Source organism: Hydractinia symbiolongicarpus, chromosome 13, assembly GCF_029227915.1.
Source record: "Hydractinia symbiolongicarpus strain clone_291-10 chromosome 13, HSymV2.1, whole genome shotgun sequence".
NCBI lineage: Eukaryota > Metazoa > Cnidaria > Hydrozoa > Anthoathecata > Hydractiniidae > Hydractinia > Hydractinia symbiolongicarpus.
Window position 1 is genome coordinate 11,051,193 of NC_079887.1, and position 13,567 is coordinate 11,064,759.

General features: G+C 33.2%; 1 pseudogene; it reads left to right on the forward strand.

Moving 5' to 3' along the window:
* The first annotated feature begins 346 nt into the window (after positions 1–346).
* LOC130623886 (uncharacterized) lies at positions 347–4,356 on the forward strand (annotated as a pseudogene).
* The last annotated feature ends 9,211 nt before the right edge of the window (positions 4,357–13,567 follow it).

Genomic DNA, 13,567 nt, shown 5'->3' on the forward strand with positions numbered 1-13,567 from the left:
TTCGTTTCTCCTCGTCTGTCATCTCAGCTTGCAATGCTTCAAGATCTTGTTGATAGCGTCTGCGTCGTTCTGATTGAATTTGTTGTTTGGACTTGTCACCTTCTTCATTGTTCACCATGAGAATTTGACTTCTCAGCGAGGCTGTCATGTTTCTCGAGTTCTCATACTCGATCGTTGCATTTTTACAAAACACATCTATTCCCAATCCACCAAGCCTCGGAGGGAGTGCTAAAAGTTTCCTTTCGTTATCGTTAACGATGTGACCACCAGTTACCGCAGGGATAAACTTGTGTCGAATAACTTCATCGAGAGGTGTCAGGAACTCTTCTATGCCAAAGATCGTTCTTAGAAAGTATGTAAATTTGTTCTTGTAGCCATCTACAAAGCACATGTATGCAGCTTGAGGTTGCGTTACTGCTATGTCTGACAGTAGATTGATCTCCCTGACCCATTTGGTCACCATCGCTTTTACATACGTCTCTTTGTATTCAACGCTTCCTATTACAGCACCCAGGTGTCTTTCACCCTCAACAGTAATTTGAATGCATGTACCTTCGAACTGCTTTCTGGCTTGTTCAAGTTTACTTGATTTCACGATCAGCCAAGATTTTACTGGTTGTGGGAAGTATCCAAAACTGGGACCGATTCGCATCAGATTGTCCCACCATTTTCGTATTGACTCAAGATTGCCGGATGCGGTGAGGTCATCAGCAAAAGCCACTGTCTTGTTATGATCTGTACCAATGAGATACACCAGAGAATCGAGAAGGGGTGTAATTCCTATTGCATATATCGCCATACCAACAGGGTCGCCTTGTGTTGTACCTTCTTTAGATAGCAATTCAGCACCTCCAATGACGAAGAGTCGTGCTGGTCGCGTATAGCAATTTTTTACAAAAGTCGATATTTCAGGACAGATAATTCCGATGTTGTGTAGTAATACCGATCTATTCAATGATAATTTCATCATTGCGCCGTAAAACAAAACAAACGTAAATAAACGGCCCGGGTACCCAGATATCTCTTTTTCTTATGACTATGTTAAAACTAAACCTCGTGATAACAATTACGCGTAGATTTTAATATAATTAGCTACTTGTTGCCAATATAATGAAAAGGTAAATTTAGGAGGTTCTTTTCACGGTAGCTTTCACCGCTAAAGCTTGGCACATTGATCAAAATAATTCATAGCACTATGTCTTTCCGACGAACGATTAAGGAGAGATATCTACTAAGTATAAAAAGTTTTTAGATGACGTCATTACCCGCTGGTTCCAAAGAGGTCGTGTTTATTTAATCCCAAGTGGCCCGTTGATCCATGTGGGGGAAGACGTCAATTTGTTTCGCGATCGTCGCAGGTGATCCCAAGTTACCAAACTATAAGCAGACGCCGTCTTCACCTTTGTATAGTTAACCCTGGAAATGAGATAATCTTATTCCCCAAATAGTGGAAATTATATTTTTTAATTCCTCTGCAATCTAACGGAAATTACAGAAACAAGCTTTTGTTTATCGAGTGCATCAAGAAAAGAAAAGTAAGTTTTCAAGAAAATTGTTTAGTTCCGTTTTGCATTCTAAAGAAAGTTATAGTTGTTGATTGAGCATTTAGGTGTAAGTTTTCTAAAAATCTTATACGAAAACGTGTGTATCAATGTGAGGATATGTTTTTAAACAAAAAATAACGACGAAACTATATCGTGATAGCATTGTTGGAGGAGAATGCATTCACTGGCGGTAGTTCGTCAGTGACTGCATCGGAATTTAGCGGAAGGGAAAAAATAAATTTCGCAAGAATTATTTTTCACAAATTTTAGAAATAGCAAGTTTTCAATAATTTGACAGCACAATCTGCGAAAATTATTTCCATTAAGGTAAATTTTAATACATTTTACCAGCCTAAACTCAGAAATTGATTAACGCATTTCTTTCTTCTGTTATAGTAACCATTTATCTATTGAATGCAAAAAAAATTTAGACATGAAAAATGACTGCGCCACATGAATTGATTATTATTGGAGCTGAACTTCCTCGAAATGGAACCCATACAACAAAAACAGCTTTAAAAGTACTTTTGCCTGGAAAATATCTTCATATGTATCCAATAATTGAAAAACACCAGGCAGAATGGAAATGTCTATTAAACGATGGCATGTCTGATGAGGATTTTAAGTCTTTCTTCCTTTCAAATGGATACATTGCCGGAGTAGATGTTCCGATAGCATTCTTTTATGAAAGAATGATGAAAGTATTTCCAAATGCCAAAGTAATACTGAACGTGCGAGAGCCAAAGTCGTGGGAGCGATCAATGAAGCAAACCGTTTATCCGTTGTTAACCAAAGGCTTTCTTTTCCCAGATGATGCTTTTGAGGTAGTAGACTGGTTCAAATCCTATCTTAACTATAGAAGGGAATTCTATCGTGTTTTAATGAAACATCCCCGCGTAAGTGAGATGATTACAGCGGTAAATTGCGGTAATGGCGTGAAATATTACAACAAGTGGGTGGAAGAAGTCAAACGAAATGTAACTGGAAAAAAAACTGCTGGTATTTAGTGTTAAGGAGGGTTGGAAACCACTGTGCAAGTTTTTAAATGTGCCAATTCCAGACCAGCCCTTTCCGCATTCAGACGATAGCAAAGCGTTTCAGGAGCGCATCGCTTTAAATCACAAACGCTCCATGTTGTTATTGTATGAGCTGATAACAATTCCAATGGCTATTTGGATGTTTTCTAAACTCTGCTGGAAGAAATGAAATTTAATGCCAAAACAAATAACTATAATAATAATAGGCCTTGCTTCTAGTTTAAATTTTGTGGTACACATTCTTGCGAGGTTATTAAATTAAATAAATATTCGAAGTAAATAAATATTCGAAGTAATTATTGTAGTATGCTGTTTGCTCTATTGTTTTCGTCAAAAAAGACTGTTTCGAAGTTAAGGTATTCTCATTTATATGGTTGCTAGAATGCTTAGACATTCCAAGTAAGTTTTCTTTAAAATAATAGCACAAGGAATTCGTTTCCTATACTTCGTAGAGTTACGTAATGTTTTTTTTCCACACGGGTAAGAACATTTTTTGATAAAATATCTGTCTATCTGTGTTGAGGTCGGTTTCTGTGAAGAGTTTACAAACAAAAATTAAAAAAGCACTAAATTTTATTCATGTCAAAAAAAGGTTATGTTTATTATGTTGCTACCATCTTGTATTTGTATTTTATGTCTTGTTCTGCAAATTGTTATGTGGTTGAATGTCATTAGTATATATTCCAAGGTATCATTAAGTATATTATTAATAGTTATATTATTAATAGAGTTAAAATTATGACGCAATAACTTGAAAATTGCATCATAGGCATTATTGTAAAAAAATACTTTGGAGTAAACATGGCAAATAGTTCTCGCTTCGCTACCTCTTTATTTTGCACTACAAAAAACAGAAAAGCTTTATCATGTGGTAAAGTATAAAACATGCAACTTCAGACCTTTGCATGCATACTTACTGTTGACAAACATCAAAACAAAACCTACATGCTCCTTCCTTACTTTCACTTCTTGCAAATCTTGGGCTAAGTCTGCATCCACCAGAATCCAAAGACGAAGAACTGTCAAATATTAATAATACTTGATAAACCAAATTCTGCAGAAATTTGTGAATGCAGCTGTAGTGCAGGGGAAACCAACTGGCACAGTATTCAACATTTTTCACTCCACTTGTCGACGACATGTTTAACAAGTTGTTAGACATTGGCTGAAACCACTAATACACTATCCATAATGGTAAATGCTAAAAAAATTCACAACAGCCTTTATGTTTTTAATTCAAACATGTCGCCTAAATTTTGTCACCTTACGAATCCTCTTTCCCCGATTACTACGATTATAATTCGACTTTTAAAGTTTCTAAAGACGTCACACAAAAAATGGTGACGTCAGCACAAAAATAATTAGGCTTATTTATCCCCTTTGTCTCTTACGACAAATGTGCCGAGCTTTATTTTATAAATAGATTCATCCAGATTCATCCAGATTCATCCCAGGTGCGCGTGGTCAACGTCTTAAGCACTGCTCATCTGCCTTGCTTGACATTCGATACTTACAAACTGTACATTATGTCACTTACTCTAGGCGCAGTGCTTCTCCCAACTAATCAAAATCTCACCATTACAGTTTACCTACTAATTATAATCACTAATACGGTCACGTAGCTTAGTCTCCTTCAGCAAGGAAGAAAAACGTTGTTTCTCTTTCCTTTTTAACTTCGCCAATCAATTTGTTTACCAAATCTGTTAAGCATGGCCAACAAAAAAAAGAAAAAGAAAAAAAAGAAGATGTATATATAGCCTATTTGTCATAAACCAACCCGCAATAATGACCGGCCGCTAACAACGGGTCAGGTGAGCAAAGGTTAGTAGTTATAGCCTGGAAGAATGTTCAGAATGGTTAAAAAATATAGCTAGGCGAGCGTGTCACAAAGATCAGAAATTTTCCACGATATCCTCTTCTAAAGAAAAAGCAAATAAAAATTACAAGTTTAAGTGTTAGACACCGCAGATATTCCTGCAACTACAGTTAGTTGGGTTAAAAAAGATGAAAATCTACTACTTATCAACGAAAATATTCAGGAACTACTGCAATATGAAAATGTTTGATTGTTTAGGACAACGGAAAAAGCTATTACAATTTCCGTTTAAATTAGTGAATACATACAAAATCCATGGCAAAAAAAATCATATGGTACTGAAGCAAGACAGCAGTATCTTTTTGGAAAAATGGGTAGCTAGCTACCTCAAAAAGCTTATTGCAGTTGTCCAATTGGTGCAAGTGACTTATGTTGTCATGATCTTGCAGTTTTGTTATTTTCAAAGTAATAAATTCAATTTTAAAGAATGAAAATCTTTATGGGATGTTGAAGATGTACAGAGCTTTGGGATGAAAGTAGTTGCAACATATAACCAGTAATGTCGGAAAACTAAAACTAAGAGAGTATCTTGGCAAGTTTTCAAAATCTGTTGAAAAATGTTATTTTTGATGAACTTGCAATATTTGCGTGAAAATTTTAATAGTAAAAGAATATTATTATAAAATACACATTAATTGACACATTCACACAGGAAATTCTCACGTTCCATTTTTAAGACCCACTAAATTTTGGTAAATACAAAAATATGTGAATTCTAATAAGTATTACATATTTTTTGTTTATTATAATATTTATTCACAACATTTCCTAAGTCGAGGATAAATGTCTGTCGTCAGGTTAAACTATATTTAAAATCAACTAATCTTAAGCTTTACCAATAAAACGTCCCACATTTAACAGCTGAAAAACTTTTAATACACATTTCTCCAGAAACTGGTCACAATCTTTTTGTTTTGGCCTGTTCAACATGACACCTAAGAGCATAATGTTCCTGAATTGAAAACCAATGCTCACTCATGATTATGTTATGTCCTGGTTTTAAACGCCCTCCTAATATAAATCGCTGTCGACAGCAGGTTTGCAAATGATACATAGTGTTTGTAAGCGGGTCACTACGCCATCCCGTTTTAAAACGCTTCAAACTGTTTTAAAAAACAAAAATGCGAAATAAAACATTTTTTTGAGTCTTTGTTAGGTTAAGTTAAAAGACACTACTGGCTGAATTCCAGATAGTGGCTTAAAAGCTTGCAAAATTAATCGCAATAAAGTTTAAGAATTTTAAATATCTCTGTTGTACACGAGAAGATAAATATTATGGAGGTGTTTAGAAAAACTTCACAGAGTAAACCAACGTATTTAGCTAACGTAAACAGCTTAACAAAATGCTTATAAAGGGATTTTTTTACTCATTTCAATTCTGCTTTCAACTTTAGTAAATATGTTGCTTTGTCTAGCCGGTGTATATTTAGTGAAAAACTGTCGCAACAAGCAGGATAAGGAACTGGTATTTTTAATCTTTGTTTGTGAATTACTGTGGTTTAGCTAACTGTTTCACATATTTGTTTAAACTTTCTGAAATTTCTTTTTGAAACGAATGCACCTGGCAAGTCTGTCACTAACATTCTCTTTTTGAAGCTCCAATGTCCGCAGCAAATATAACCATTTTTCCAGTTAAACATTGGATATTGGATATTTAGATAAATGAAAAGCATTTAAATTTTACATTATTGCAATTTTGAAGAATCCAATCTTGGCAAACGTTCAAATTTTAAAGCCTTTGCATCGTTTTAAGTTGTGCGATTGTTAAAACACAAGGGTGTTGCAAGAATAAAGACCACTCACCATTTTTGTTGTTGTTTTAAGCTAGCTGATGTTTTAATGAAACCTTCCAGCATATTAGAGCAGAGTTTTCACCTAGTTTTAAACTATACTATCATGTAGCTAAATGTTTATACTAATATATTATTGCCTGGAAACTGCTCTCTATTGGGTTCTGATTTAAAAGCACAACAAACCACCATTATGGATTTTTTCTCACAAGCAAGATATTAGTACCATTCTCCCGCCTATAATTTTGACTAGCTTGTGGCTGAAAAAGTTGTCTGTTTGGAAACGCTGGTAAGTTAACTCGTCTTGCTTGTAAACGAAAGAAATAGAAAGACGATGGCCATAACAAAAGCTTTAACGTGCAAGCGCACATTGTAACAGCTGACTTAGAACGTCCTAATGAAAAGCGGTTTTTAGCAAAAAAAAAAGCATAAAGTAGCAAGAGTCTTGATGAAAGGTTAGTACACATTACTTTAGTTGACAATCACAGAACATCTCAGAATACATAAATAGAAAAATGTATGACAAATGCTTACAAAAACGTAGATTAAGAAAAAATCCAAAATATTATTGGCGGTAGAAGCACCGCCCCAATGGCTTTATTGTTTAAACCATGGCGTAAACTAGATAGGTGTATACAATAATTTGGCAAAAAGGTATTAACAGCTGGTGTGAAAGGAGCTGAAAATGTATAGAAGCGTTTCTAATATGATTATAAAAAACTGTTGAGGATAAAAATATAACATTCCTGTTGGCCATGTTTGTTCTCTTATCTTTTAAAAATCTCATTTTTTCGTCATTGTCGTCAAATTTGATTAGAAAAAGACCAACACCAACGCTTCAGGAAACTGCTTTTAATCGCGTAGTCATCAATAGAGAATGAGAATTGTGCAATAGAAGTACATAATTGAATGATTGAAAAAAATAAAAGACTTTAAAATATTGTTGTATTTTTTCAAAAAAGTTGTTTTGAAGCAAAAGAATATTTTTGCTGTGACCTAAAAATTATTTAAGCTTATCCTATTTCCCTTGCTATTTTTAACGTAGTAAATAAAATTAACCATTTTTTAATTGCGTTAGTCGTAATGGACTTTAGTACTAGTAGAGTGAAATAAACCTTGGAGCCTGCGTTTTCGATAACGAAGCACAGAAAAAAATGGTTAAAGCTATTTTAGGAGCTTTGTTGCTTACTTCGACATGTCTTTGTTTATTCTGGTATATCAGTGTCCAGACAGTAATGTTAGATATAATGTTAGATATATTGTTCTCATATTTCACTCCAGAATATTCATATATAATAGAGAGGGTGAATAATAATATTGAAATAACTGTTCTTTCTTAGAGATATGACATGGTGAGTTCAAGACAATTTTAGTGATCTCAAAAAAATATGAAGTAGTTGTCTCACGTTGTGTGACAACAAGATAGGTGCAATAAAGGAGAGAAATGGTAATAACAATGTAATGCAAGCCGGAATTTCTCATAATGAGCACCTGCTGTCCAAAGCGTCAACGTTATTATTCTCTTCTATTACTCACGAAGTTCTTAAACTTTATTTTCCCGCCTCCCAAAAATTTTAATAAAGAACAAAACTTCTTAGTTTTTTGTTGCCATAGTAACAAGATTACCATCATAATTTGTTTTTTTGTCTTAGTTTAGGCGTTTTTCAAAAAGTAATTACAAAAAGGATTACCTGTCATAGAACGTATACTCCTACTTCATATCTTGCACGACATCTCTGCCATTTTGAATATTTGGGAAAGCACCTCTACAAATCCATTGAGTAGATGTAACAGCCTTATCTTAGGTATTTTAGCAATACATTTCATAAAAGCTTAACTCTCACAGCAAAACGCGTTTACATGGTATCAAGCTGCTTGAAATGTTGTCATAGAATTCTTTTGAATAAATTTATTGGCTTTAAGATAAGGGGCTTGGAAGTTTTGCTCATTGTGTAAAATTTTAACATCATTAACTTACACGAAGCTTTAAAGAGAATCTTCAAAAACATTGCCGTCAAAATTTATAGTTACTTTGAGCTGGTCAGCTTATTAAAAGATATTTGTGCGAATCACAACTAACAGCAAAACGTATACACACCAGGTAATCTTGTTCCAAATACTTGTTTTTGCTTTTTGTCCTTCGTCGAAGAAAGACAGACAGCTTAATATTTTGAAAGTCGCTTGAAAAAGAATATTACAACGGCAGTAATTAGAATCTTAAAAACAATATACACGCAATAACTACATGATGTAACTTAGAGATATGTATTCTGTATGTACATGGATAAAGAAATACTTTAAGTTACAAATATACACATAATACGACTATAAATAAATGTCCTTTTTTATTTTAAGAATGTTAAAATTACTCAGCTAGCTCAAAATTTTTTTGAGAAACATCTTGTCTTTAGTTCTGATCCTTTCAACACCATCTTTTAGCAGAAACTTTTTTGTTGAAACTGCTAACTTTGCTCGAAGTATACAGTTTTCTTGACAAATTTTTTTCGCCTGCTGACATATAAGTAAAAGTTGAATAGGATCCTCACCCTGAATTGTTAAACACCTACTCATTGAAGTTGAACAACCATCGTAACAAGGGTAAAGGTAGCGTCTTAAGGCTTCGTTTTGTTTTTTGTCTAACGGTAATGTCGACTTTTTCCCAGCAAACAACAGGAACAACAATAGTCTCAGTATGCACAATTTAAGTTCCATGCCTGAATTAAGTAATACAGAAAAAATTGTAAACATACAAGTTGAAATAAAAATAACGTATACTTGTTAATATATAGCCTACGCTTGTTTTCATTTGTATCTGTCTCAATACTGTCTTTTTGAAATGAATTATGATCGATAGCACACTTATAAAAAATCCAACCATATATAGACACATGTTTCTTAATAATCAATCCTGTTTACAATTTTTCAAATCGGTTTACATGGATTAACATAGTTATCTTTTGTCGGTTGCTTGTACTGGAAAACATAGTACAGCTAATGTTGCTTAGCTGCGCGAAGACGATAAGATTTTGTATTTACGAAGAAGAAAATATATTTATTGTTAATTTTTCTCTCTGCAAACTCAGCGTTTAAATAGATGTCAAGATACTTTTATGTCATTATTAATGACTAGCTTAATGGAGGAAGAAAAATTATTTACTATACAGCAATCCACCTGAAGCTTATATTTAGACTACAGACCGGTAACTCCGTAACAATAACAAGTCGAATACTGTCAAGAATGTATTACCTCTTAAATTGATTAAGTTTTCCTAAGTGGCAGATTATTTCACCACGATTTTTAATATAACAAAAGAACGGAAAAAAATATCATATTTTATAGGGGTTTAATCCTGAGCTGGACTTTAGTTAACAGAGTGAAGAAGAAAAGACAGTTTCATAACCAAAATTGTGACTAAACTGAAATATTCGCGAGGATTTATAAAAATAGGGTATGAAAACAAGGAATCTTGTGATGTCAACAGGAAATTTGGACATGTTTTCAAGCCTATGTAACCCATGCGCTAGTATACGGTGTAAGGAGAATTTGTTGACCATATTTGGAATAGCTTGCAAATAACTCACAGGTTCCTAGTTTTCCCTTTAAAATTGCCTTATGTTTCATACAAAACGTTGTTTTCTGCTGCAGTATAAACAAAACTTTATCAACTCAATCAAAAAATTTTATTTGGTAGATTGTGATCTATCACATGATGCAGCATGTAAAAAATTGTTTGCAAGATAAGCTATTGTAAATATTTTTTCCTTATTGCGCTATGATTCAAAGATGGTTTTTTTTACTTTTATCGCAATAGAACCAACCTTGCTTTTGTGATAAATAAAATAAAAATAAAAAGAGGAAAGAAACTGGAACACAACAACTTGACGCAATAACATTTCTTAGGGGATATCTATTGTAATCCAACTGTGTACGATTTTATAATATTATATTTGAAAGAAGAAAGTAGTATCCTTAAGATATATTTCACACAGAAACAATTCATTTTGTTGGAACTCGCCGATTCCAAAGTGTTTCTAAAAAGTATCTCACTCTGAGGTCACGAATCTGTTTTAAACCTCGCGTTAACAACAGATACAAACACATAACGCAATAAGAAAACTCAGCAATAAAGTTTAGTGAATGTTAAGGAAAATATAAAATTCATTTAACAACAAAATGTGAATCCCTACAACTTAGATATCTTATGAGAATGGATTAGCAGATTACAAAAATATTCTGTTTGCAAAAGACTGTAGCTTCCCACAGCACACATAAATCAGGCTTTTGTAGTGTATTATTTAGAAGTTTGTCTAATATATAATTGAACGTAGGCGACAAACATACAAGATATGCATTTTAGATTTATTTATTAATGGATGGATAAAGTTGTGGATTTTCAACTCTAAATGTTTTAATGATGAATCAAACGTTTCTCGCTTATTTTTGTACACCCTTCAAATTTTATAACCACAGCCTCATAAAATTTTTAATGGGGTTTCATACTTTATTTTAACTCATAAAAAGGATATCGAATTATTCTAGATTTCAGAGAAAAAAAAAACGTTCAACTCATTGCAACATGCCTTAAATTAACTTGCATACATCACCAATGTTACATGAATCACAATCTTCAGTCTTGAAGAATTATAAGAAAGTTATCAGAAAAATAATCTTTGTACACTAACCTGCTTTCATATGCTATTGCTGATGGTAGATATAGAATGTCGTACTTTGCTTAATCTTGTATTTATGGCTTATCCTTAATTGCACTTTTGTTGTAGCTGTCAATGACAATTAGGTAATCAATTATATACTAAATAAAACCATCTTGCGTCCATAGACACTTTACATGTGCATTTTCGTCTGGTTGAATTATGTAAAAGCTGTTGATGCAACCAGGGTTGGGAATTTAAGAAATTAAAATAGAAATCAATAAAATTTTTATCGAGTGTCGCGTTGACAGGCTGCAAAAAATGATATATAAAGCAAAATAGTCTTATCATAGCTACCAAGACGCGTTTTTTATCCTATTCAAAAATGCGATAAAATAATTCTTCATTTTCGTTCGGCTTAATTCTTATGCTTTGAAAAGTTACATCCGAGAAAGACTGTTTTTTTAACTATAACTATGTTTTGTTATGTGTGACAGTTTCATTAATAATAATAATAATAATACTTGTCGTTGTAGGTGGCATCGGATTTGTCATGTTAAAAATAAAAATAAAGGTTCCTCTCATAACATGAAAACAAAAAATTAACTTAATAAAAACAATTTTCGTATAACGATATAATCTTGATCATGCACAAAAGACTTGTTAAAGTGATTCAATTATGTTCTTGTCTATTTTTATGCTATATTAAAAGCACGAGAAAATATCTTTTTATTATTTAACAATTCCACAACTTTCACCCATGTAGTTCGTTGCAATATAGCATTTCCTTTAATTAGTTCTGCAGTAAAAAATCTCAACAATGTTTCAACAGACTTCCGGAAAATTCATAAGTAAATTATTAAGTTATGCTAACTATCGGCCCACCCAGATGTGCCACATAGGTTACTCGTACAATGAGCTCGCCGCAACGTGAATCTCCAGACGAGTCGAATTCACCAAATTGGATTGTATATCCTACAGAAAAGTGTATTCTTAGCAAGCTTAAACTTGTCGCTTTTGATTTTTAAAGGCTCTTTAAAGTAATTTTTTAATTAATCTAATAGATTTAACAATCCAAACGATTACATTTGTACATCGAATGTTCGTACAGCGGAATATGAGTTTGTTGGTCGAAACATATATAAATTGTCGGACGCTTAACGCATGATAAGTAGTGGTATAAAAATTCTTTTTAGATGAAATGGTGTAGGTATGACTTTCTGGAATGCGAAAGCGAAAACATATAAAGACTAAATGAGAAAAGGAAATACAGATACAATGAAATAATTTTCCTTCTCTCCTACAGACTCGCAAATACCAATCCTTGTCCACAAATGGGTTTTTTGGTCGTTTTCTTATCTTACATCTTTTCAAAAGAAAAATAACAAAATCCGTATCACTTATCACATGTAAAGTTTAGATATTGTGTTAATTCTGAATGTAATTTCCAAAACACGGTTTTTTTACAGGTTAGCAACTAGTCTGCTGTAATAATAGCTGGTATCCTTACTGTTTGCGCGTCAAAACGAGGTAATACTACGGAACCATTGAAATACATTAAAGGTGCACGAAATATCAACACGCAAATTGTGAATTTGCAGTCTATAGCATACTATATGCAGGCTTAACAATAAATTTTGTCGCCAATGTCCAATGAAAAAGTAGCATCTTTAGTATGGACATTTTGGACAACGTATCATTTATTACTTAGGAGAAATATGTTTTGTTTTCAGTGTTGGTGGGATGGTACTATGCCCTGGCCCCTGTATATATGCGTATTCATTCTCAGGTGTCATGCTTATAAATGAGCAACGCTAAGGAGAACCAGAGCCCTAAACACAGAAGAAAAGTCACACACTGGTCGAAATAGCGTAAGGGTGTGTATACTTCTTATTTGTATAAATTTCCACAAGTACACTAAGTTACAAATTTACAGATAGTAAAAATAAAAATAAGCCTTTTTTTATTAATTTATTTTAGTGATCTCTTTTAAATTAACGGTCGTTTGGTTACATTCCTTCTTTTAGTGCTGCTCGTAAAACCATCTTTTAGTAAAAGTTTTTTAGTTGAAACTACTAACTGTGCTCGAAGTATACAGTCTTCTTGACAAATTTGTTTCGCCTGTTGGCATATAGGTAAAAGTTGAATAGAATCCTCACCCTGAATTGTTAAACACCTACTCATTGAAGTTGAACAACCATCGTAACAAGGGTAAAGGTAGAGCTGTAAGATTCCATTTTGTTTTTCGTTTAACAGTAATGTCAAAATAGTTTCTGCTAACAACACGAATATCAGTAGCCTCAGTATGGACAATTTAAGTTCCATGGGGGCTATTACTGAATGGTGAAAAACCGTGAAAAGAAGAATTCATACGAAAATACTGTGCCTTAGCTAGAATTCTATTCTGTTTCTTTTTATTTGTCTCTTAAATTTTTTTGCAAATTTATAGATTGAACACAAACAGTCAAGTAGAAAATGTAATTTTTATGTAACTTTTACAAAAGCAGTTTTTAAAGAAAGTTTAAAAAGTCCGTAAAAGTCCACGACAATTGCCCGTCAGGATAATTAACGGGAATTCGTCCACTGTTACTCGCAGTACCAACTTTACTCACAGACAGAAAGTTGGGTACTCATGTAGATTAAAGAGACACGTAGGATAATCTAACTACA